This window comes from Diceros bicornis, chromosome 22, assembly GCF_020826845.1.
Source record: "Diceros bicornis minor isolate mBicDic1 chromosome 22, mDicBic1.mat.cur, whole genome shotgun sequence".
NCBI classification, from domain to species: Eukaryota; Metazoa; Chordata; class Mammalia; order Perissodactyla; family Rhinocerotidae; genus Diceros; species Diceros bicornis.
Genome location: NC_080761.1, coordinates 33,516,359 through 33,543,547, shown reverse-complemented (window position 1 = coordinate 33,543,547; position 27,189 = coordinate 33,516,359).

Below are 27,189 nucleotides of genomic sequence, written 5' to 3'. Positions count from 1 at the left end.
TCAAACTCTGCAGTCTCTTGTTTTATATAAATCAAACATCATTATAAAAACAGTATATGACAGTGTTGACTAATAGCAGAAATGAAAATGGGTAACGTTTTTCTCTAGACACATTTTTCTCTGGACAGTTAGTTACCTTGCCCCATTTCAGAAAAAAAAAATGTATGTATTTATTTCTGATGATTTTACTTTTGTGTAGATTATTTAAAGACACAAATTACTGTTTAGGATAGAACATGGTGATTGTATGATGCAGCATTATTTTATATTCTACTAAGAAAGAAAAATTCTATCAATCAAAAGATGCCATTGATTGTAAAATGCTACCCTATTTCCGAGTTGCTAGCATATGAAAAAACTTTGTATCTTAGAATCAATTAAATGCAATATTAGAAAGTCTGCTTTCTAAAGTTCTTGTCATTATTTCATCTAGCCTAGTTCTTAGTGAATGAGTTTTGATTTACACGTATACTTTAATCTTTGGGCTGCTTTTGAATATAACACTAAAACATTTTTTTTTGATAGCAAATGTGAAGAGCTGACTAAAAACAATCAAAATAAGGTTTTTAGTATCTTGTTGCATGGCTTTGTTTCCCCAGAGATGTAAAATATTCACTGTTGCAGATTTCGCTCTGAATGACTAAGGTACTTGGTGAACATGCTATTCTAGTTAATTCCAAATCGTCTTAAGTTCTTGCTACTAGAATGATGAAGGACTAAAGTATATGTCACAGGAGTTTGATTTTGACACAGTTTTATAGAACACTCCTAAAATTTTGAAATTTGGAAAGTGAATAGCAGATTTTTAAGGAGTTAACACATATGGAGCTGAAACTCTCTCCTATACTAGGTGCATGCACTCAGTTGTAGTCAGAAGCGAGATTTTGAACTGTCGTTGAATTCCCAAATAAGACAACTAAGCAATTTCTTTCACAGTCCTGTAGCTGCTGTCCTTCACTCTCTGCATGTGGTGGCATACCCTGTCATGTGAAAAAGAGAGCTAAATAATGGACTATTTCATATTTTCATTCATGGAAATATTTTTCCAATATCTTTTAAATTACATTTTATTTTTGAAGCGGAAGGTCAGTAGCTCACACAGTCAAAAGTATGATAGTTATGCCTTTGAAGCATTAGACTTTACTGTGTTATTTTTCCCGCCACCTAGTTCACACTTTATGTGGTAGACCGCAAAAAAGATCCTTTTATTTTCCTTCAAAATTTGAATGATAATAAAGACATTCAGCCTCCTTCATCTAACATCCAGATATAATAATATGTCTGGGAGACACAGATTAAAATACTTCCACGAATTTTCTTTTCTTATAATACTTTGGCCCCAATTAAAGTGCTTTTACTAAAGAATAACCTCTAGGGGGCTGGCCCCGTGGCTTAGCGGTTAAGTGTGTGTGCTGCGCTACTGGCGGCCGGGCGCAGATCCCAGGGTCGCACTGACACATTGCTTCTCTGGCCATGCTGAGGCCGCGTCCCACATACAGCAACTAGAAGGATGTGCAACTATGACATACAACTATCTACTGGGGCTTTGGGGAAAAAAAATGGAGGAAGATTGGCAATAGATGTTAGCTCAGAGCCGGTCTTCCTCAGCAAAAAGAGGAGGATTAGCATGGATGTTAGCTCAGGGCTGATCTTCCTCACAAAAAAAAAAAAAAAAGGAGAAAAGAATAACCTCTGTATCTCTCAAAGGGCACTGTGGGAGGCAGAACAAACGCTGGCCAGAAATCAGAAAACTTGGTTCTAGTCATGGATGTTCTACTTATTACTGATGTCTGGAACACAAAAAGTACTCAATAAAATATTCATCTATAGCATGGATTAATTAATAACTAATATAGCAATATGTACACCATGGTATACCGTACACCGTTCGGTATACGTGCATACCTACGATACGTACACCAAGGTCTGTCCTCATGTTGCTCATAGAGAGGTTGAGGAGGTAGACCACTACAGTATCAAGTGACTGGATCTGAATTAGAAGTATGGATGAAGTCATCACTGAAGACATTGCAGAAGAGAGTGAGGAAGAGAATTAGAGTTTACTGAATACATCTCAAGAAGCATGCAAGTTACAATCTCCATTTGACTAATCAGAAAAAGGAGGCATACTGAACCAATCTACTTTACCCAAGGTCATTCATTTAATATATGTATAAGAATTCAAGCTTATGCTAGCTGTTATTCTATCAAAATTTTTTTATAGATTTGGGTGTCATACTATTTCAAGACAGAAAAAAAGCAAAATATCTCTATTCTAGGTACAAAATATTTTGTATTTACTAACATGTATTATGATAAATACAACCATAGCTAACCTTATTTTGGTTTTTTTTGAGATAAAATTCACATAATAAAATTTCACATAAGATAAAATTCACCATTTTAAAGTGTACACTTCAGTGGTTTTAGTCTATTCACAAAGTTGTACAACCATCACCATTATCCAATTCCAGAACATTTCCATCATCCAAAAAAGAAATACTGCACCCATTCATAGATAAACTTCAGTGAGTATATTCTGTGATTAACCACTATGCTGAGCACTTTATGTATAATGTATAGTTTAATACTGACAACAGTCCAAAGAGGTAGGCAGGTAAAATTTTCGTATCTATTTTATCAACGAGAAAACTGAAATTAAGAGTGGTTGATTACCAATGTCAGAAATGCTTGACTACTGTCCCCACCTTGCAGACTTCTGGTGTTCAGTAACACTCCAGTTCTTTTCTCTTCCTAAAGATGAAGTTCACCTAAAGAGTCACCTTCTTTCATACAGAAATAAAAGAGACAAATAAGATATGTGAACTATATCTTCTTTTCTCCATCTTCATACTTTATACTGTATATTTGAATTTTCTGAGAGGATCTTGACTTCAAATCTTTTGTTCTGTTGATTGATCATAAGTCAGAAGATGTGTACTTGAAGTCCATATACATGAAAGCTTTATATATTTTAGAATTACTTCTGTTAGAAGTGTATTCATTTCTTTCATCACAGCTGCAAATTTCAATTACATTTTCCTGGGGACACCTGTAGTGTTTAGGTAGAGATGAAATTGTCCTACTGGTACAATAGACTTTGGTAGATATAAAGTTCATTTTGCGGATTGTCATGAGGATGAAATCTTGCATAGCACTATTTCTATAGAAAAAGATAACTGTTCCAAACAGCAAGTTCGTAAGTAGTCTATTTCCTTACTACTTGCCAGATACTTCATAAACATTGGTTGAATAAGTAAATTAACATATAAGTCATAATTTGGGAATTGCCTGTACTGCTGTAAAGAAATTCATCCTGAAGTGTTGTAAACATATTATGACATATTGAAGTATATTTGATTGTACCTTGGGAAGAAGTTATACTTTCCAAAAGAAGTAGACTATATTTGTAGTCTGCAAAAGATTGCACTTACATGAGAAGTTATTATACTGAAATCCCAAATTTTAAAATTTTTCATGAAGTTATACACTTTAGATAAGGCTACCATGGTACTTCCTATTTTCCTTCATGGTAAATGCTAGTTTGTTTTTCCAGTGGTGCCAAGTACCTATCTCATAATAATTGTTGCAATGCTAAGCAGTCATTTGCTACTAGTACATTCAGTTATAAAACATGGAATCACTCATTTCTACCTAGAAAACAAGATGAGTACTTAATTTCCTCTGGGTGTTCTGTGAAGGGATATTTTGGAGAGTTCTCATGGCACTCTGGATGATCAGTTATTATAATATTAGTCTCTTAGTGTTACTAGATTTCTTCCCAGTTCCTTCCCTGCCTAACAACCCTCTGCCCAGGTTTGATAAGAGGCTGTAGTTATAGTGATGTAATGAATAAACTACACCCTAAAGGATCAGTATTGAGAACAAAGTTTGCCCATATCTTCAATATTTTCTGTAAAAAAAAATTGCTTACCATAATTGGAGCATCTAGTAATAATTCTTGTAGGTATTACTTTTATGTAAATTCAAAATTTTAGAGGTTTAAAATTAAGTCCTAATGCTATCTTTGAGTCACAGTGAAGATGAACATTTCCATTTGGTAGACGAATTTAAACATAAAATGAGTGTAATATGTACCCTCTGTGTATCAAGCTTAGTTAAAAAAAAAAAAGAAACTTGTAACTTTTTGCTAACTCTTTATTGTGCATATTTCATTATTTTTTAGTTTCTAAAACAAAATATCTCCAAAATATTTTTGAGAACAAACAAAAATTTTTTTTTGGTGGTTGGTTTGTTTTTTACTTAAAAATATTTCTCCCAGTAACTTTAAAAAGGTTTACTGCAGATTAGTTTCATGGTCAGCAAATGGTACTGCTGAGGCCTAAGTTAAGTGTGAGTCTTTTTTTGAAGGTCAAAGACCACCATCTTATTCTCTTCTAAAAATGAGAACTGCTATAAATTTTTTATGTGTGTTAACTCATTTAACCTTTCAGTAAGACCTATTTTACAGACGGGTAAACTTATGCATAAAAGTCCATTTAAATTGTAAAAAGTAGATTGGAGATTTGAACCCAGACAACCTCCTAGATTGAAACCACATTTTCAGAAGATCAGTTGCAACAAAGTTGCGTTTGTATTTTTGTTTTATTTATCTTAAACAAAATACAATAAAGAATAGACTAGGGAGTTCTTTGAAGGGCTGCGTTGATTCCTTCAATATACTGTACGTAGTCAGACATGAGACCTGCATGCTTAATAAACTTAATCTCAATCCTCGCAACCAGCAAGAAGCTCTTCATTTGCCTAAAATGAGCGTCATGGCATAAGAAGTCTTCATCCAAGCTCCCTCCTTGAAAAGGGACAGAGATTTGGAGCCAAGCACAGATCTGTCTGATCTAAAATGGACTCACTTTCCGCTTCATACCACTTCATAGTCTGAACTACCACTTACAGGACTGAGCTCCAGAGTACGGAGTTGCTTTCAGTGGCCATCAAAGTGACTGAAAATGAGAGAATGGTTGGATTATTCCACTGCTGACAATTTCTAAGATATTGTGAGAAACAAACTCCCGGATGGTGTAGTACTGATAGTGGATCGGTCATGTACTATTTTTATGTGGAGTTACCACATGTATCTAAAATTGCGAATGAGGCTACAGTATCTTTTTATGCCAATGATATATTTAGGCTTTTTAGTATTAGACTTCTCATTTGTCACTATGAAATTCACCTATTTTCTGGCTCTTAAGTGCCACCAATGTGTCAAACCCTTACCAGTTGTTATACATTCGGAGTCAAATCATTTTTTAAATTGTTTTTCAATGATCCTAGCAACTGATTTCTGTACACTGAGTTGAATCCATCATATAGACATCAAATTAGACCACAAGTGGTTGTTTAATATGCTGCTAGGATTTTATATTTTTAATCCTGTATCCTAGAATCATTGTGTTCATTGTAACCAGATGGGTGAATGATACAAAGAGAGCTGGAGACTATTTAGCCACATCTCATATTAGATTTCATGGAGCAGAGATTTTCATAGAGTAGAAGTTGGCAGTTCGTTAGGTTGTTCTGAAATATACTTGGAGAACATTCAAAAACATTACTGATGACCTCCAACGAAACTGATAAAACAGAATTTATTTACCTATAAATTAGAGAGCAAAATAACGGCTATACCTAATCGTTTCCCACCTGAGGAGTTGTTGCTAAGCAAACAGCAGGACTGTGTGTGTCCTGCTGTATGTTGATGATGATGGAGCTGTGTGTGCCTGTGAACACTATTATTCATTATCAGTCTTCCCCATTTTTCTACTCTGTATCTTACTTCCTGGGCTTTAGCTCATGGTCCACATCTCTTTCTCATTCCTGCTTCGGTCTCTCATAACATATTGTGCTGCATGGAATCTTTCATTTCTCAAAAAGAAAAACTGAATGAACAGCAGAAGCACTGGCTTTCAACACAGAATTTGATCTTTTAGTCATAGGCTTAGGCTCCTGAATGTTACTCTTATTTTAGGGTGCTTAAAAATATTCCCACCAGTTATAAATAAATCCCATTACCTCTCACATAAAGGGTATTTTACCATTCAAAATCATGTTGGCCAGGTTCACTACGAGGTCAATATTCTTTCTAATTTTCCTATCATTCACTCATATTAATCAGAAACTTGAAGTTAATTGGTTATGTGGCTTCCACTGACTCCAAATTTTTTTAATCTCTTGCCACATCAGTTGAAAAACGTTGAGAGCGTGTCCTTAAAATGCGTATATATTTATTTGTAAATTACATGAATGTAATGCATATAAGACTATACTTATATATTCTGTACATGATATTATATACATAAGTGGAAAAGTTAAAAGAGAATGAAAGAGAAATTCTAATATTTTATAACTAATCTTAATGTATGGTCATGTACCAGCTCACCCCACCGAACACCCAGAGGACACTATTTTGAAAGGCAGTGCTGTTAATTTCTCCACACTATTCCGTATCATGACTATAGTTTGGATCTGTGCATCTTCATGCCATTGACCTGTGTGTTTTTTTGTTCAGGAAAGCTGAGGCTTTTATTGCAATTGTCTGTATATGCCAAAGTTTCAGTGAGTTTTATCTATTATGTTCTAAGTATGTTGTGTTGAATTAAACAAGCGCCAGCAAACTACATGGATCAAATGTGGTTTACCACAAAATTTTGTAAATAATGTTTTATTGTAATGCAGCCACATTCATTTGTTACATAGTGTCTTTGGCTATTTTCACACTACTGGGCAGAACTGAGTCGGTGTGACAGAGATTGTATGGCTTGCAAAACATAAAATACTTATCATCTAGTCCTTTAAAGGAAGATGGTGCTGACCCCTGAGCTAAATGATCAAGTATTATGTCCAGTTAGTGATACTTGGAAAGAGATTAATATCAATATCTAAGCATTCCAGTAATTATCACCATGCCTATTAATGTAAAATGATATGTGAATGGGTTATAACTCTGGTTTAGTAATAGACGAGTATATGAAAAACAAAAATAGGTTTACTCATGGATTTAAATTTTTCCCTGACACCATTCTATTTATATTATGTATTCCTATATTCAGTTCCTCTCACAATGTAACAGATACAATTTGGTTTAGCTTGTGATTTTGTTGAAAGTGTAGATAAAGGGTTCCCAGCAGAGTATCTGGCATTATACTAGGCACTGGAGAAACAAATGTGAAAAAATGTATTTTTTATCTTTCAGAAAGGGTAGCTAGACGTGGAAAAAACATTGCAGATATTATCACTGAACTTTTTTTCTTAAAAATCACAAAATAACACCTAAAAAAACTATAGAACATTGTGATTTACAAGTATTTTTACTTATGTTGTGTCACCTGGTACTTACACCCTAAGAGATAGGTAAGGGGCCTATTATTATCTGTGTTTTGCAGAATAGAGAATAGGAAATTTAAGTGACTCATTCAAAGTCACATGGCCATTAAGACGTCATGTATGACCTTGAACCCAGTTCTCTAGATGACTATAGATTAGTATAGCTTTAGTGTTGACCAATTCTTAAGGCCTTCTTAATAGCGTTATCTCGCACTAAGTAATTTGTATTTGTATTTATATTTTAAGTTCCCATTAAAACTCTATGCTTTCATTATAGTGTGGTGTATAAACATCAATTTCTTGACAAGAATGAGCTTCTTAAACACAGTTTTCCCAGGCTTTGAGAAGCAAATGGTTCAGAAGCATTATCTATTCCTCCTTACACAAGTGTTATATACCATATTATGTCCTTTTCAAAGAGCCACAAGTTGAAAATCTAATAGATGTATATAACAATCTACACAGGCATTGAGGGCAGCTTATATAATAAATATAAGGGCCAGCCCTGATGGCCTAATGGTTAAAGTTGGGTGTGCTCTGCTTCAGTGGCCCCGGGCCTGGTTCCCAGGTACAGAAGTACGCCACTCGTCTGTCAGTGGCCATGCTGTGGCAGTAGCTCACATAGAAGAACTAGAAGGACTTTTAACTAGAATATACAACTATGTACTGAGGCTTTGGGGAGCAAAAAAAAAAAGAGAGGAAGATTGGCAACAGATGTTAGCTCAGGGCGAATCTTTCCCAGCAAAAACAAAAGAAAAGAAAGAAATGTAAGACTAGGCACCTGCCTGTAAGGGACTTCTAATCCAATTAAAGACCAAATTTAATCTGGTGTAAAAAATCAAACTATTAATTTAAGGTGATATGTATTAGTGTGTTAGAGAGAAAGTTTTTATAAGGAATCAGAAAAGAATACTTTCTGAGGACTAAGAGGGTCAGGGAAGACTTTAATGATAATATAGCATTTACATGGTGCAGAATATTGTCATAGGTAAAGAGGCAGAAAGAAGAGAGAAAAATATATTTCAGATGTGGGATTTATTTATATAGGTTCAGAACTTTAAATGAGAACAAAGAATTTACGAGGGAAAAATAACTGCTAAAGTCTAAAACCAAGAGTCTTTGTATGTTATTGTTGTGTTTTCTTTTCTCTTAAAGAGGGGCTGTTATTATTTAGTTTTATTTTGAATAATCACTAACATGGCCAAGTATTGAAATTTTACTACTGACAATCTGAAGAATGTGGTGTGTGTATGTGTTTGTGTGTATGTGTGTGTGTTGGGAGTAGGAAGAAGTGGGCTTTGCTTCCCAGTACAAACTTGCTTCTTTAATTTAACAAATGCTGTTGTGGTTAAATAATCGTATTCTATCCCTCAACATATCAGTTTTATCAGCTGTACTTAAGCACCTTTATTGAAGTGCACTGCACAGCTCAGGCATCATCTTTAAAGTGGATTTTGGCTGTATGAACTCTCAAATGGTGAATCTCAAAATGCATTTCAAGTTTCTTTATAACTTCGTGTCTCTCTCTGTCTCTGTAATTTGGAATCCATGGTACTTGCTGGAAAAACCTGACACTAAATTTCCAATTGATAGAATTATTTACTGTCAAGTTCTGTCAAAAATCAGCAGACCCCACACTTTGCAACATAATTGGTGCATGCACCTTGTTATGTTGAAAGCAGCAACTCTCACATAGGATCATTGTTCATATTATAAACTTTGTATCCAGACTACCTCTGTGCTGTTCTCAAGCCACAGGTCAAACATGTCAATCCATTTGATAAGTTTAAAGAAGATGATGAGAAGCACTTCTAAATCTGTATCAATTGATCAACCAAATACAATGTTTGCATCCTTTAACAGATTTTATTCTGACATAAGTAATTAATTTCAGGAAAGTAGATTGGTGAAAATTTTGTAGAAGATTGATGCTATCACGAAATATTGGATAATAGTGCATAAGTTTATTTTGTATGGAGCCAACATAGTTGCAGCTGCCAAACCAAGTCAGCCACATGGATTTATTTTCGGTACAGTCATGCGCCAAACAACAATGTTTCAATCAACAACAGATCACATATATAATGAAGGTCCCATAAGATTAGTACCATTTAGCCTAGGTATGTAGTAGGTTATAACATCTAGGTTTGTGTAAGTACTGTAGGGGAGGAAGAATTTTCCTCTATCCTTCTAGATTCTTTTGGCTAGTCTAAGAATTAAATTGACATGAGACAGATTAAAAGGAGAAAAACAAATGAAAGTTTAATGACAAGTATACATGGGAGAAACCCAGGAAATCCAAGTAACTTGCCAAAATGGTTGAAGCCCTCACCTTAAATATCATCCACAGCTAAAGATAAAAGAAGATGTTGGGGGTGGTAGAATCAGAGACTTCAAAGGGAAGGAAGACAATTCACAGGGAGGTGAAAAGGAGCAAACATTTGGAAAACAAGTGTTTGGCCGCACAGAAACAGAAGAACACAGCGGGGATTCCACTAAACAGGCTTTTCTAGGTTCCTCCCTGTCTACCACCTAGTTCATGTTATGCTGAGGTGATAGCTCTCTTCCTGAGACAGGTTTTTTTAATCTGAATTCTTTTAAGCAGTTAAGAGGGAGATAACAGGAAAAATTTTGAGTATTTTTTTCTCAAAAATAATCAGCCTAAAATAATCCTCATGTTAAAGAGACACATTTTGGAGTGCTAAATTTTGTTCCCCTTCAGTACACTCTATGATGTTTGCGCAAGAAAGTCACCTAATGATACATTTCTCAGAAGGTATCGCCATCGTGACTGTATTTCAAGCAGATATCGTCCTTATATTCAGCTCACTTAAGGTTAAATGTTAAACTTTGTTTTTGTCTAAATCCCTGTGTGACTTAAGTCCAAATTTTTCTAGTTATTACAAAACACTAGTTATGATTGCATTATACCCTAAATGGTCAGATGAGAGGTTTGATGAATTAATAAATACTCAGTTATTTTCATGACTAAGGAAAAAAACTGCATAAACATGGCTGATTTGGAAACTCCGTACAAAACTTGTTAAAAAGAAAGCCAGTAATCACATGGGATTACACGAAAGTGTTTTACAATTAAAAATAAAAGTCACAGCCAATGTCATTTCCTTCTAGCAAAATTATTATGATGCACATTTTCTTTTTCTTTGTAATAGATTTAAATCTTTAAAGGAAAATCACCAATATCTAGGGAATAATTTATTTATTGATGTACATTAGAATTCTGAACAAGTATATTATAGTAGTATTATTTAAAAAGTTATTGGCGTTGTAATATTTAACACATTTTCTAGAAATTTAAGAATTAATGTTTCTTTCAAAGGACTACCCAGAAGTATGCTTATTTATCTTTATGCTCTTACCTCAATGGAAGATGGAAATAACAGATTTAAAAAAAAGATAAAGAGAGAGATAAGATTTTTAGTGGATATTTTATATGTTATTTGGATGTTCTAATTTAAGAAATATTGTAATTTATTTGAAAGATATAACTTTACTCTCTTAAAATAAGAGATGATGGTTCCTAGTCAAAAAAAAAAAAAAGAAAACCTGGTATATTGTCAAGATTTCTTTCAATTATTAGTATATCTGTTTGTTTCAATATTTTTGTAATGTTTTTAGAATATTCACACCAATAATCGTATGTGTTACTCATCAGGAAATTAATTTTCAAGATGATAGTTTTATAATTCTCTGGAGCATAAAATGGTAATTTTGCCTTTTTTCTTAGCCTCCCTAGTTAAAGAATAAGAACCCCTATAATAAAGAAAAGAAATGGTGTTATTATCAATTTTAAGAAATATCTATAATGTGTATAACAATAGATTTTATCTATTATTATATACTGAGATAGGGCAAAGCCCTTTACTTTAGCTGGTCTGTTATTTGTATGTAAAGCATGTTTCCTCAGTAGTTTCAGACAGATAAATGTGAGTCTTCGAGGAAAGGGCTAGGAGTTTAAGCGGTTTGTTTGTCATCCTTTACATTCCCAATTCTTCCTGTTTCTTCTAATACATTCCTAATTTCTCCACTTCGCTCCCTTGTGTCATGATTGGATTAAAGTGTGGCTGTGACAAGTGGTTTGAATATCAATGCCTCGCTATTGCATCTACTCTGCATACACACTGTTAACATTCAGGTTTAGTCTAATAAAGGAGATACAGCATTTGGTCCTCTGGTGAAATTGTCATTATTTCTATTTTGGGTTTTCCTGCTCGTGCCTGATTTTCCTTTACTGTGAACTGTTATGCTGCTCTGTTCTACCAGCTATAATGGTGATGATCTGTAACTAGTTTCCTTGAGAGGATATGCTGTCAGGCAGCTACAGAAAGCTTCCTTAACTTATGATTTAAATGTATGCTGTTCCCTTTGCATTTAGGTTTTACTTAGACTATTAGAGGCATTTTCTCTTTCGTCTTCTTATTTGTGTTTGCTGTCTCCTAAGTACTGCTCTCTTCTGTCACACAAGTACTGCACACTTCTGTCACACACAATTCTTTGTTTGTTCTTCCCACACATTTGGCAGTGTCATCTGTCAGAACGGGATTGTGCACACCAAGCTGGAGAAGAAGAAATTGAGCATTGAATTACCTTGCATTCTGTGAAGTTTATTCATATATTTCCTGGGAATTATTCGTAGTAAATGCCTAACTCCGTGTACTCAGTGTCCTTTGGGGGTCAGTGCAAATACACCCATTTAGCAGTTGGTTTCAGAATGACTTTGCATTTGCTGAGTACACATCCCCGAAAGTGAGGGAAACCAACCTTAACTTAATCAAGACCAATTCACAAAACGATTAAGACGGGCACAGAGATTTACAGCTGGAAGGGATCTTTGAGTTTCCTAGATAAAGTAATTGAGGGCAAGGGAGAGAGAGGTTGGTGGCAGGGTACTATATTTAATCCAAGATCACATAATTAGCAGCAAGACCAGAATTAAAATTCAAATCTCCAGTCTTGATGTATGCACTCAAACGTGTAGCATGGTGGAAAAGAGTGATGTGAAAAACAAAGGGTCTTGATTCTGGAGTGCCTCCTGCTTGGATGCTCTGAAAAAAAAAAAAAAATAGCCCCGGGGTGGCCTCAGATTTCATTCTTGCCAATGAGCATTTGGATTTGAGAGGAGTATTACCATGTATTACCATTCCTTTTAGTGCAGTCTTTGAGTAGGTGGCCAAGAGCGAATTGGCCATCTGGAATAGTAAAGCCATCAGAATAGCTGCAGTGACATGTCTACCTAGCTCAGATCAATCCATATCAGAGAGTCAGACACAACCTTAAGCTGGAAACTAGAGTTTGAAAGCTTGCCAGTGCCATTTTTCCTTTCCAGAAACAGCATTTGGAATTGACTTGGAGGGAAGTATAACAGTAACATAGGTTGGTCTCTTAATAGTACATTTTAAGATTTAAAACCCAGGTAAGCCTGGGTGCAAAGGACAAAGATCTGAAAATTGTCTGCATATAATTATTTGAATTCCAGCAAACAAAACCCTCCATTCATCTTGATGACTGGAAGTAGTTTTAAGCTGGATAATGTTCAACCAGAAGAAGTTCAGAAAAAAGCAGTCAGATGGTAAGTCATCTGGAAACCATGTCTTACATGTCATGTTGTTAGCAGGAGAAGTATAAGAGAAAATACTAAAACCATCTCTCAACTATTTCAAGAATTATCAAGTGGAAGACGAAGCAGATATTTTACAGAAGAAACAATAAGAAACAATGGATATGAAGAGAATTATAGAAATTAGAGCTAACTGTTATACAGGCTATTTCATGAAGTAGTTAAATAATGATTAACTCATCATCTGAAAAGTAGAGACTAGATAACCAATCACCTGGTCGGGATTCTTAATGATGCCAACAATAAATAGAAGGCTAAACAGGATTATATGGAAAGATTCCTTCCAACTCTAAGATTCTATGACTTTATATAATTATTAGTATGGGATATTTGGTAATGTTTAGATTTATTCTTTATGTTTAGGGATTCTTTTCTTTATTACTCTGGAATCATTCACTACTGGATTTTTTAGTATTTCTCAAGATTCTTTGAATTAATTTGTCCCCAGGTATTTGTCTGTGGATAATTCGTTCCTATAAAAGCTGAGAACCTGTGTAAGGTATAGAGGAGATACAAGATGAATGAGAATTTATTTCTGTCCACGAGTTGCTTGGAGGCTGTAGCAACTCTCAGATTGTAATGCGTTTTACTTTCCGCTATGGACGTCAGAGTTCGTTTTGTATGGGAAAGGGAAATAAAGGTGAAGTCAGGCTGGATGTAACAGCATGAACCAGACTGTGTGGCTAGGCAATGAGAGAACCATTAACGCTGCAACATCTCGCCTACAAAACCAGTCTTGGTATCAGATTGACATTCACATTGTTAGGGCACTGCTGGCTATAACCTGTACCAGGTTTATTTAAGTTTGAGGAAGGAATGGGAAAGAGAGCATGTCAGCATGACAAGTTTTCCTCAAGAGTTCTTACAGCAGTTCAGGCTCTGCTTCCTAAACCCCACAAGTGGCAGCTCGGTTTTCAGAGTTGAGACCACATGGGTGGGTACAGACCACGGCAGCGTAGGCAAGCGTCGTGCGTTGACAGCCTGTGAGAGTGGTTGACAGGCCTGTTCAAGGGCCTTGCTTTTTATAAGAAATATCACACAAGGAGACCAAGACTTGTATTTTCCAGTAGGTTTTTGTCCAGTTTTTGTCATGTAGACCTTCAGGGTCTATATGTTCGTTCAGGGTCCTCCCGATACAGATGTAGTTCACCAGTCAGAGGTAATAAACAATGATATCTGCCAGCACTGGTTCCTGTTTATGCGTTTTCAAAGAAACAGAGCTGAGGAAGGTAAACCTGAAAACATCTTCCCACAGAGAAAAGGTGTACTCTGCTGCTAATCCTTTCTCCCCGGAGGGTCTGTGAGCTGAAGAAGGTTACGATTACTGTGGTTCCAGAAGATTAGCTTGTAGTAAATGTAAGAGGAAGTGTTGGTAGTGAAACTGGAGGTGGGGAGACAGAGGTGGAGAGCAGTGCATGACATATAATAGACACTCACATACACGCTCAAGAAACAAGAGAGCCACTTACAGTAATTACAGTGAAAAATAATGAGGATATGAATGTCGGCAATGAGAATGGGAAGAGAGAACAGATCAGGTAACTAATATGGAGGTACTGAGGCCAGAATTTAAAACCTTTGTCAGGAACCTATAATAGATCATCAGTTAATCTGACTCTGAGTGATAATGTGAACAGACAGTGAAGGAGAATATTTTTCCTATTCCACAAAAAGAAAAATATGAACGTGAGGATTTTAAAGCACTTATACAGAAGGAAGTAAATTAACATGTAATTTAGGAAGGATGAAGTAGACATCTTGGATAGATGATTCTGCAATGAAAAGACCTTCAGCCCTTGGTCATCTCCCACTTGTTAAATAAGTATGAAGTTTAATATAGACTGCAAAATCTTAATTTTACACAGACCCTGGAATCAGTATGTCTAATATAATATCTCACCGTTACCCTAAACACAACCAACCTCCACCCCAAATAAGTGAAACAGAGATGAAGAAAAAATTTATTCATTCAGGAAATATTTATTGAGATCTTCTATGAACTAAGCACTGTCAAGGCACTTGTGAAATCTCCCATGATATAACAATAGATAAGAAATTCATATAATATGTTATAAGATTGTAAATGCTGTGGAAAATAAAGAATGAGCATTTAATAAAATCCAGAATCTTTAGTAAGTAAGTTATTTGTATCTTGGGCTTAGATTTCTTTTTAATCTTTTTATTTTTATTTTTTTTGTGTGAGGAAGATCAGCCCTGAGCTAACATCCATGCTAATCCTCCTCTTTTTGCTGAGGAAGACTGGCTCTGAGCTAAAATCTATTGCCAATCCTCCTCCTTTTTTTTCTCCCCAAAGCCCCAGTAGATAGTTGTATGTCATAGTTGCACATCCTTCTAGTTGCTGTATGTGGGACGCGGCCTCAGCATGGCCGGACAAGCAGTGCATTGGTGTGCGCCCGGGATCCGAACCCGGGCCACCAGTAGTGGAGTGCGTGCTCTTAACCGCTAAGCCACGGGGCCGGCCCATTTAAACTTTTTTTTAAATAAATACTCTTATTCTAGAGATTTAGAAAAGGAGAAAAAAGCATATTTCAAATAGATTTCTGAATTTTTGGCTTATAGTTATAAACCGAATCATAGTTATAGTTATAATCATTATGTAACTTCAAGGGACCTCTTTTTTAACAGATATATTTTCAGTAATAAAAATAAGTGTAACTTATTTCAAGTATTCAAAAAAGAAGCAAACCTTGTTTTGCTGTAGCCATTCCCCTTGGTAGAAATCAGTATGTACTAGAATCCACTGGAAATCTTAATGTTATTTCCATATCAGTATTTGCATCAATGGCTTATTACTTCATTAATCCGCTTAGTATATATCCAGAGAATGAATTTACAGATTTGGAATTTATTCATATTTTTTTCTCTCTCTTCTTCCACACATCTCATTTATGGAAAGGAATAGAAGTGAAACTTAAATTATTTGACTATGTAAAATTTCTCAAAAACTTTTGAGGAAAATAAAAATATTCCATAAAGTGGTTTAGGGAAGTGATGTTCCCATCATTATGGGAGGTCTTAAATGGTGGATGTATCACAGCATTTCATTGGCTTCAGATTGATGCTATATATACCACGTGTGCTTTAGTACAGCTTATCAAATCCCTCCCACTACTCTGGTTCAGAAACATAAGTTGAATGCACACGGTACGCAGGGAAGTCACAGGAGCCCACTCTTTCCTCTAAACCAGATCTGGTACAGAAGGATTTCTGAATAACCTCAAAGACTGAAGAGTTTATTTGGCATCCATGGCTGTAGTAGGATCAGAGAAAACATCATGAAATTAAATGAAAATGCAGTGTGTCTGTGCATTCCTTTTTTCCCCGTAAGAGCATCCAAAGCATTCATCAGATTCCCGAAAGCTCCCACAACATTAAAAAGGTTAAAAATACCATTCCTCTGTCAGTTTTAGAAGTTACAGAGATCCAAACTGAGCCAACAGCACCCTGAGTAGATAGGTGCACAAAGAGGGTCTGGAATTGAGCTACATTCTTTGATTTTTGTTTTATTACTTTTTTCTGGATGTGGCACTGGCTTTGGGCTTGGACTGAAAAACTGCAAGCTATTTTGCATTGCTGTGGGTATTATCGTTATCTAAACATTCTCTGGCCACCAAGGGAACCTACAGAGATGAACAAGAAGCCAACTGGCCCATGGTATCAAATGGTGTATAAGCAGGCTAGTGAGAGGAGCCAAATACTTTCTGATGCCACAATTCAGTCCAGTAAACATAGGGTAGAACTGAATAGGCCATTTGAATACTTGCAATTGTGGTGGATATCTGAAATACCTACACTGGGCTCACACACACAAGATCTGGGACATTCTGCGACAACTCACACAAGGTAAAATATCACTCTGTAGGATACTTATTTGATGATTATAAAGAGGATTATAAGCATCGCAATATTTTATAAATGCTTTACCCATTTTTAAGAATAATCGAAAGTTCTTTTTATTCTGTTTTCTAGCTATGCTGCTTTTAAAAGTAATCAGTCAGTCCATTAAAATTACAAAAGTATTAACGTATATTTTAATAAAATCAATCACTTGAAAAATCTTTCAAAAAAACAACTGAACCCAATATAGTGTTTCCTTCCTACCTTACCTCAAAAACCCGTCACAAAAAGGATTGGAGTATAGACTTAACAGAATCTAGTTGAAAAATCTGGCTCTTGCCGATAGAAAGCCTTTTGGCAGCTCGACTTTTGGCAGCTGTCAATGACCTGGAAATCTGAAGCTGTGGAATACAAGTTGATGAGTTTTATTCTCTCCTGGTGGAGAGCTCTGGACTCAGTCAGAGGAATTTGACTCCAACCAGTGCGCTGCAACTTTCCTAGCTTTGAGATTTTTATCAAGTTACATAAATATTTTGTGACGAGTTTTTTTTTTTTTAATGAACTAAAGTGTATACTTATTTGGATTTCTTTAATTTTTCCTTAATGCCCTTTTTCTGTCCCACAGTCCCATCCAGGATACCACAATTGATTGTCAAGTCTCGTGGGCTCCTCTTGGCTGTGGCCAAGTCTTCAGACTTTCCTTGTTTTTGACGACCTTTACAGTTTTGAGGAATAGTAGTCAAGTATTTTGTAAAATGTGCCTTAACTGGTATTTGTCTAATGTTTTTCTCATGGTTAGACCAGAGACATGGGTTTGGCGAGGAAGATCACAGAACTAAAGTGCCGTTTTCACCACATCATATCAAGGATGCAAACCCATCAACGTGAATTTTAACTGTTGATGTTAATGTTCATTACCTGACTGAGGGAGTGGTGGTTAGGCTTCTGCATTGTGAAGTTATTCCTTTTTCCCTCTTTCCATACTGTCCTCTGCATAAAGATGTCACCCACACTTAAGGAGTGGGAAGTTACACTCTATCACCTTAAGAGTGAAATATCTGAATAAATTATTTGGATTTCTTCCAAATGAGAAATTTTTTCATTTCCCTTATTTATTTATTTAGTTGAAGTACTTACTTAATAATTTATTTATATCAATATGGGCTCATGGATATTTATTTTGTGGCTCAAATTGTTTGAGTTTTGGCCATTGGGAATTCTTTCAGTTGGCTTCCATATCCCTTTGACATATCCCCATCATTGTGGATTTTTTTTAAATACTTCCTTCCTTTTTAGCTAAAGATGAGCTAAGAGCTCATCTTTTATATTTCCTGGCTCGGTCTTACAATCAACAATTTCTCCAAGATGCCCTGGATCCTTTTACTGGAGAATGGTATTTGAAACCAAGATTTGGGGCTAAATGTGCTTGTTGCTAAATATTTTTATATGTATTCATTTGTATCTGTATTAAGCTAAACATGAGTTCATACTGATGTCTCTACTTCTGATACGTTACCACATGGATCATTCTAGCCTCTTGCTCTTACTTATGTGTAAAGTTTCACGCCCAAACAGTGAGAGATCTGGCTGCCACTTTTCTCCATTCAGTTAATTAATTGCTCAATTCCAGTGTATAAGTACTGTGGTGTCTGAATTGCTAACCCATACTCTTGTAGGAAACAACTTTATCAACTATAGCACAGTGTTTATGTGCAGTTCCTTTTGCCTTCAGTCATAGAGACTACACTCACTTCCAAAGTTACTTAGGTCAGCATCTTTTTCCCCTCCAACAGGCTGTTTCATACATTTGTAATGCAGTTAGATTCTTTCGTCACAGTCTGTACTCCATCCTGGTAACCCATGACCTCCTAAATATATATATATATTTTTAATTTTCACAAATTAAGGTTCACTCTTTGTGCTGTAAATTTCCATGGATATTGACAAATGCATATTGTCATGTGTCTACCATTACAGTATCATAAGGATAAATTTCTCTGTCCTAAAATCTTATATGCTTCACCTATCCAAACCCCCTCCCACTCAATGGAATCTCTGGTAACCACTGATCTGTTTACCATCCACTTCCTTTGCCTATCACCTTTCAGACCAGCTTCTTTCACTTAGCAATATGGATTCATCCGTGTCTTTATATGGCTTGATAGCTCATTCCATTTTATGGCTGAAGTATTCCATTGTATGGATGTACCAGTTTGTTTACCCATTTACCTATTGAAGGACATCTTGGTTGCTTTAGTTTGGGGCAGTTATGAATAAAGCTACTATGAACATTTTTATGCAGGTTTTATATGGAAATATGTTTTCAAATCAGTTTTTTAAATATCTAGGAATGTGATAGCTAGATTACACGGTAAGATTTAGTTTAGCTTTGTAAAAAAATTGCCAAACTTTCTTCCAAAGTGGATGTATTATTTTATATTTTTACCAGCAATGAATGAGAGTTCTTGTTCTGCATCTTCACCAGCAGTTGATATTGTCAGTTTTTAGATTTTAGCTATTTTTATAGGTATGTAGGAATAGATCATTGTTGTTTTGATTTGCATTTCCCTAATGGGAAATACTGAGCATATTTTCATATGCTTAGTTGCCATCTATATATCTTCTTTGGTGAGTTATCTGTTCAGATCTTTTGCCTATGTTTTGAATGATTTGTTTTCTTATAGTTGAGTTTTAAGATTTCTTTGTATATTTTGAATACAAGTCCTTTATTAGATATGTGTTTTGCAAATATTTTCTCCCAGTCTGTGGCTATTCTTTTCATTCTCTTAACAGTATCTTTCCTAGAGCCTAATTAATTTAGTTTTAATAAAATCAAACTTGCTATTTTATTCACAGGTTGTGCTTTTGGTGTTATATCTAAAAATTCATCACCAAACTGAAAGTCACATCATTTTTTCCAATGTTTCCTTCTAGAAGTTTTGCACTTATATTTAGGCCTACAATCCTTTTTGAGTTCTTTTTTGTGAAAGATGTAAGGTCTGTGTCTAGGTTCATTTTTTTTTTTGCATATGGACATCCAATTGTTCCAGAATCATTTGTTGAAAACACCATCTTTTCTCCATTGAAGTTCCTTTACTTCTTTGTAAAGGGTTGGACTCTCTATTCTGTCCCAGTGATATGTATCTGTTCTTTCACCAATACTCTGCTGTCTTGCTTACCGTAGTTTTACAGTATATACGTAGTATGAGTCATCCAACTTTGTTCTTCTTCTTCAGTATCGTGTTGGCTAGTCTGTGTCTTTTGCCTTTCCATATAAATTTCAGAACCAGATTTTCAACATATACAAAACTGCTTGCTTAGATTTTTATTGGAATTGCCTTAAATGTATGGATCGCATTAAGAATAATTGACATCTTGGCAAAATGGAGTCTTCCAATCCATAAATGTGGAACATCTCTTTATTTTCTTTGATTTATTTCATCAGAATTTTATAATTTTCCACATACAAATTCTGTATATCTTTTGTTTGATTTGTGACTATGTGTTTCATTTTTTGTGCTATTGTGAATGGTATTTTTTTAAATTTGAAGTTCTAATTGTTCATTGCTGATGTGTAGGAAAGCAGCTGATTTTTGCGTATGGACCATGTATCCTGTGAATTCTATACTCACTTGTTAGTTCCAGATGTTTTGTAGATTCATGACTGTTGGGTTTTTTTTCCTTTTTAACCTGCAAAATAAGAGTAATAATAATTCTTGCCTGATAGTTTAGGTTAAAAATTGGCCACGGTATCACATATGGCAGTGGCCAACACAGGATCTCACATGCAGTAAAAACTTACTAAATAGTAGCTAAAATTTTAATTCAACAAGAAACTTTGATGTAGAGACTATCCTCAGAATTTGTTTGAAAAATTCTAAGGAAAATCTTTTCTTTTCCTAACTACTTCTGTTATTAATTTAAAAATAACTAAAAAAGTATGTAGCAATGTGATTCTATGTTTTATATAATTGGTTGTCTTTTCCTATCTGTAGTTCGACACAAAGATAATCTCGTTAATGCATCTGTGTTTTTAATTGTTCTTGGTGTTACTGTCTGTCACAGAATATCTTGTGTAAAAAACTGAGAATCTGTCATATTAATGCATGTCATTGTACTAGATTTTATCTATAGTACTACACAGATGCTGAAACCAACTCCAAGGAATTATAATCTTTAATTTTCATTGAGTGGGAAGTACACATAAGGTTAGAAAAAAATTTTATAATCTTTTCTTTGACTTTTTCCTTTCTTTCAATCACAAGTTAAACAATGAAATTAGTCAGCAGTGAGAGAATAGAAGAGCTTGAAAAACTAGATAGAGGCAGAAATGGTACAATGGAGAAAAGTGTTGAAAGAAGGGATGGAGTAGAACAAAGAGGTGGTGTGGTGCCTGAGCCAAAAGAGCCAACGTACAAACTGCTTTCTGGCCCATATTACAACTGGCCCATATAGTACTTCTATAATAGCAATTTCCTTTTTTTTTTTTTTTGATGAGGAAGATTGGCCCTGAGCTAACATCTGTGTTCATCTTCCTCTGTTTTGTATATGGAACGTCGCCACAGCACAGCTTGATGAGTGGTGCATCTGTCCGTGCCCAGGATTCAAACCTGCGAACCTCGGGTAGCCAAAGCAGAGCACACAAACCTAACCACTACACGACTGGGCAGGCCGCAGCAATTTCCATTTTTAATAAACAAAAGAATCACCTTTTTGTTGTTGTTATTAATGTTTAACATTCCCAAGCTTCACATCAAAAATTTTAATTCAATATGTCTTGATTTCAGTCCAGGAATCTGAATTTGAATAATGATCAGGGTGTCTGTGGGACACATTTTGAGAAAGTTCCTGTTAGGGACTGAATTCTGTTCTCTCAAAATTCATATGTTAACCCTAACACCCAATATGGCTATAATTAAAAGTAGGGCCTTTAAAGAGGTTTATTGTTGTAAGTGCCCTCAAGACAGTTCTGACTCGCAGCGACCCTGTATACAGCACAGCCTAACCCGGTTCAGTCTCTTTTGCACCATTCAACACTATATCAGACAATGTGTTACTCATACGATTTTCATGGCCAGTTTTTTTGGAAGTGTATAGCCAGGTCCTTCTTCCCAGTCTGTCTTCATGTGGAAGCTCTGCTGAAACCAGTCCACCATGGGTGACCCTGCTGGTAGTTGAAATACAGCCTAGCTTTCAGCATCATAGCAACCTGCAGCTACCGCAATATGACAACCAGTAGGCAGACTGTGTGGTTCCCTGACCGGGAAATGAACCCGGGCCATGGTGGTGAGAACACTGAATCTTAACCACTAGACCACCAGGGCTGGCTCTTTAAAGAGGTAATTAAGGTTACATGAGGTCATAAAGGTGGAGATCTAATTTGATAGTACTGGTGTCCTTATTAGAAGAGGAACAGACACCAGGGGTGCATGTGCCCAGAGAAAAGGCCACGTGAGGACACAGCAAGAAGCGGACCATCTGCAAGCCAAAGAGGGAGGCCTCAGGAGAAACCAAACCTGCCAACACCTGATCTTGGACTTCCAACCTCCCGAACCATGAGAAAATAAATTTCTTCTGTTTAAGTCACCGTGTCTGTGGTATTTCAATATGGCAGCCCTACCAAACTAATACAGCATCCTAGAGCATCATTCATACAATGTGTCTATTACATGCTAGGTATTTTTGATATAAGTGTGCTGAGCACTAAGTACACAGGATTCCTTCCTTTAGGGAACATAATTTTGTTGACATTAATTATCAAAAAATTGGGAGAAATATTGAAGCCAGCAAGGTACAGAAACATCTCAGCTTGTTCATTTCTCAAGAGATGTCATAATTGTCAAGGAGTATGGTTTCTGATTCTTGATTATCACTGTTTTGTTTTTTTTTTTTTTCCCTGAAACAGAAAACAGGAGTCAATATCTCTTGGAAATTCCACTACTTTTTAATTTTTAATTAGGAAATTGGGATCTTCTTTTACTGGAGTCAAAAGTAAAGTCCCAAGGGACAATTAGTTTGAGTGCTAATTAAGCCACCAAGTCAAACACTTGTCAGACATGCACACTATGAATCTGAATAACTGCATCTGGTTTTGTGACAGAAAGGAAAACATCATTGTCTCAAGAGAAATCCTGGGAGCAACTCCACTAGAGCTCTTCACAACTGACAAATGGTCAGGGAGTTTGGAATTGGTATGTGGAGGAGAAAATCCAACTCCAGTGGGGAGTCTGGCGTAGTACAGCATCACAAACCAGGAAGGGGCTAATGTTCACCACATGATTGCTGCAGGTGCTCACACTCCTAGAATTGTAACCGAGTATCACAAAGAGAGTGTCTTCTTGTTTGCACTCTGTTGGTGACAAGCCTTACCATCCTTGCTGCCTTCTCGTAGTCCGGGGCTCTTCCCACTGGGTTATCATCTCCAATCTGTCTATATTCAGAAGGTCGGGGCAGATATCTGTCTTCTCTGCCAGGGGGATAGAAGTCACACAATATCCACAGGGTTAGGCAGAATGATGAAAGCCATTTTGTGAAGAGATGAAGGGTCTAAACTTGGGATGGAAGAACAAAAATAGCTGCCAAATCCAAACGGCTATATGGGAGCTGGCAGCCAAAACAGGGCAAAAATAAATAATGTTGCTGCTGAGCAAAGATTATACTGATAAACAAACTGGTTAATAGAATGGAAATAAGCTGAACCTGAAAGAAGTCTGAAGGCAGACTAAACACGCACAGAATGCACCTGATTTCAGCCACCGCTGCTTCTTTATGGACATGTTGGGCGTATTTTAAGGGGCCAAAATTACCAAAACAACATGCATGTTAAACAAAAGTACAAAAAGGAGAGAGCTTGTGTTTGTGCTCATTCTTCTTGGCATTTCGTGCTGTTTCCACAGTTAGTGCCCTTCCCTCCTGCTCCAAGTTGGTAATGGAAATGTTTGTTCTATCCTAGTGGAATTAATAGGCACAATATTAGAAGGTGCATTAACAGCTCTTGTAGTTACATTACTTTCCAAGTATTGGCCAAGAGAAGCTGAAAAAAGTGAAGGAACATGGCTTCGGGGTTGAAAACAGTCACTTCTGTTGTATTCTTTGAGTGTGTATAATTTCCAATATACTCCCATTATTATTTAGATGAAATTGAATAGTATGTGTAAGGGCATGGAGTGTGTGACAGACCAACTCAAAGGACTAGAGAATATCCTTGATATCAGTTATACTCTATACTTTTAACATGTTATTATTTATAAAATACTTCAGGATGGATTATCTTTTATGTTACTCACCTTGAAGGCCATTAAGATGGGGGTTACTACTTCCCTTTACATGATGATAAAGCTGAGGTTCAGAAAGGTAAATGTTTTCCACTACCTTCCCCACATTCAGTCAACCAGCAAGTGGCAGATTTGGAATTCAAATTGAGTATCAGTTTTTCTTATTCCTTGTCTGATATGCTTTCTCCTTTATCTGATTGCCTGTCTCATAAAGCAGAAGCACTCTATAAACTGACAGTGTTCCTAGAAAGTGTTGCTAATTTCAATGGGCCAGTTGAATCCATTCCTGGTTACCAGAGATGGAAGACCTAGAACAAAGGGACCTGAGAATATATGAGAAATTTGGAAGGAAAAAGTTTGAATTGTGATCCAGTTTGAGTCAGCTAGCACCAAATCCCAAGAGCCAATTGTTAGCATCTCTTCACAACTCCCTGTTCAGTAGCTTGAAATTGGCCATCCTGGGAGTATGTACATCAGAGAAAAAAGCAAATGCTATGTACAATCAGGGCTTTTTTTCCTGGAGAGATAGTTAAATAATATTTATTAACACATTGGGGTGGGAGGTGGGTTATGAGTAAAGAGTAATAGAAAAGTATGGTCTTTGGAATAAAAAGGACTTTGGTTTTAATTCTGACTCTACCATGAGACAGTAGAGTGACTTTGGCCAAATTACTTATCCTCGCTGAGTCTCTATTCCAACCTAAGTATAAGCAGCTAATAACCTCCTTGCAGAGTTGTAGGATTAATGATCATGTATGTAAGTGCTGACATACAAAAGGCAGTCAATTTTAGATGTTATTATTAGGATTATTAGAAACCTCACCTCTTTTTTCTTTTGTGACAAGTTTCCACATGAGTAAAGTCAAAATCACATTAGTGCTCTGTGGAAGATGTATGATATTGGAGAAAAGATTTTTAAAAATGGATAAAAATGATAAAATCTGTTGGGATCTTTAGAAACAGGTACCCTTATAATTCTAGCTATTTACTGTTGCTACACAATGCAACAGAATATAAAATCCAGCTACGAGAGAGCTACTTTTGCCAAATTGAAGTAACAGGAGGTAAATGGTGCTGCTCTCCTCCAAAGGATCTGTGGATTTATAAATTGGTTGGAAGCATAGGGTTTTGGTTATTTTGTTTCATATGATTCACAGCACCAAGCACTGCAGTCCTAATTTTATCCTGGGGCGTCTATTCAATACTTGCTTGGATAGAATAGTGCCACCAACCGCGTCCTCATAAGCACTGCCAAATATCCAAGTTTCTTTTTCCTGTTTGGAGAGGAATACACTCTAAAGAGCATCAATGAAGCCTAAGCTAATTTTTTTTTTTTTTTCTTCTCAGGATGACAACTCAATGCTTGTATCAAAGTGAGAGTTTAGATTAGGAGTGAGATTTTCGTAAGAAGCATTTTATTTTAACATTCTGGGACTCGAGGAACATGAGACAGAGAGTACAAATGTTGTGAAATCTTCAAGAATATACAAGGTAATAAACATAGTAGTGATGAAACTAGCAACAATCCAGAAGCCAAAACAAGCACACAACAACAAAACAACGAAAACTTGTTTTTGTTTAGTGGAAATGCCAAGGAGCTTAACTGCTCCCAGCGTCTCAGACTCAGGGAAATCTGGTGCTTTTTTGATCTTTCAGGAACATCACATTGCAGGGGTTTAAAGGAAACTGTGGTGCCTGCTAATACCGTATAGAACAAGCAACCTAGTAGGAAGTCCTCTCACTGAGGCACGATTTCATGTTGCAAATAACAGCTTTTGAGCTACCCCATTTTCAGCTTATTCCACAAAAAGAGCTGTTAAACATCAAGCACGTCGTATATGTGATTATATGTATTTTTTTGAAACCTGGTCATAAAAGTATAATTGATGGCTTTGATTAATGAAGTCATTAAATGGTCTCTCCTCAAAAGAAAATGAAACATAGAACCATGGTTGTGGATCAGGAAGCCATTGAAATGGGTGTTAAATTTACACCTGCTTCTTTGCATGCAAATAGATAAACATGTCTACAGGACAGAGGTTTAGGTTCTGAAATGTGAGGTTATATTAGTAACAAGGTATGCTTTGTGGTTTCCTATTTAAAGAGCTGTATCCAAATCATTGGCAGATGTTCAGAAGGAAAAGTATCCTCCAGAATTGGCAAAAAGACCAACAGTCCACTCAATAGACCTTTCATATTACTGAGAAAAAATATTTCACTTTCTGTTCCAAGAGAAATGACACTTTGCTAGGAGATACTAGCATCAGGAAACTTGAATACCTTTAGATGATAAACTGTAGTTACTCATGTACAATCTCCAAAATAAAGCCTTATGGAAATTTTGTGTTTGCAAAACTGCAAGTTTGTTTTGCGACACCAATAACATTAAAGGACTGCTGATATGGGCAGTAGTCTTCCCAGCCCCCCAAATGGAATTGCTCATGATGGATTTCCCTTACTCTCTTAATCACTGACAAATGCTTTCTTTCCCAGTTTGTCAAGGAAAAAAATTTAAGGAAAAATCACAGGCCTACTTCAATGCCTTGTATCTTGGTGGGATTTTGCAATCCTTCTACCTGTACTTTTCAGCTCTTCATATATTGGTAGATATTTGAGGTTTGCTTTCACAACTACAGCAATCTGAAAATTGCCTAAAAGGATATTTCCCCTCAAGCCCTGGGGAGCTCAAATGTATCAGACCAAAAAGTTTGATTTTATTTGTAGTAAAAATGGTAGAGCACTATAACAAAAATCAAATGGTCTAGTGGTGCAAGCAAAGAAAATAGACCTTCTCCCAGGAAAAAAGCCTATTGGAGTTCTTGCTTTAAGCGTGAAAAGTAAAGCCATCTTACCACGACAAAGCTGCATGGTATTTTGTTTATTGTCTGAATTTGTAGGGCTGGAGGCCAATGATGGAAAGCAACTGTGGACCCGTTGACTAACATGGTGCAACTCTGCACCACTTACCTTGGATTAGAGTTGTGTTCTCAGGCAATAAATACATGCAAACTGGAAATGATGAGTTTCTGGATCTCTACAAAGCATCCTTTTCTAAAATCCAAATTATAGCAGAATTATTAG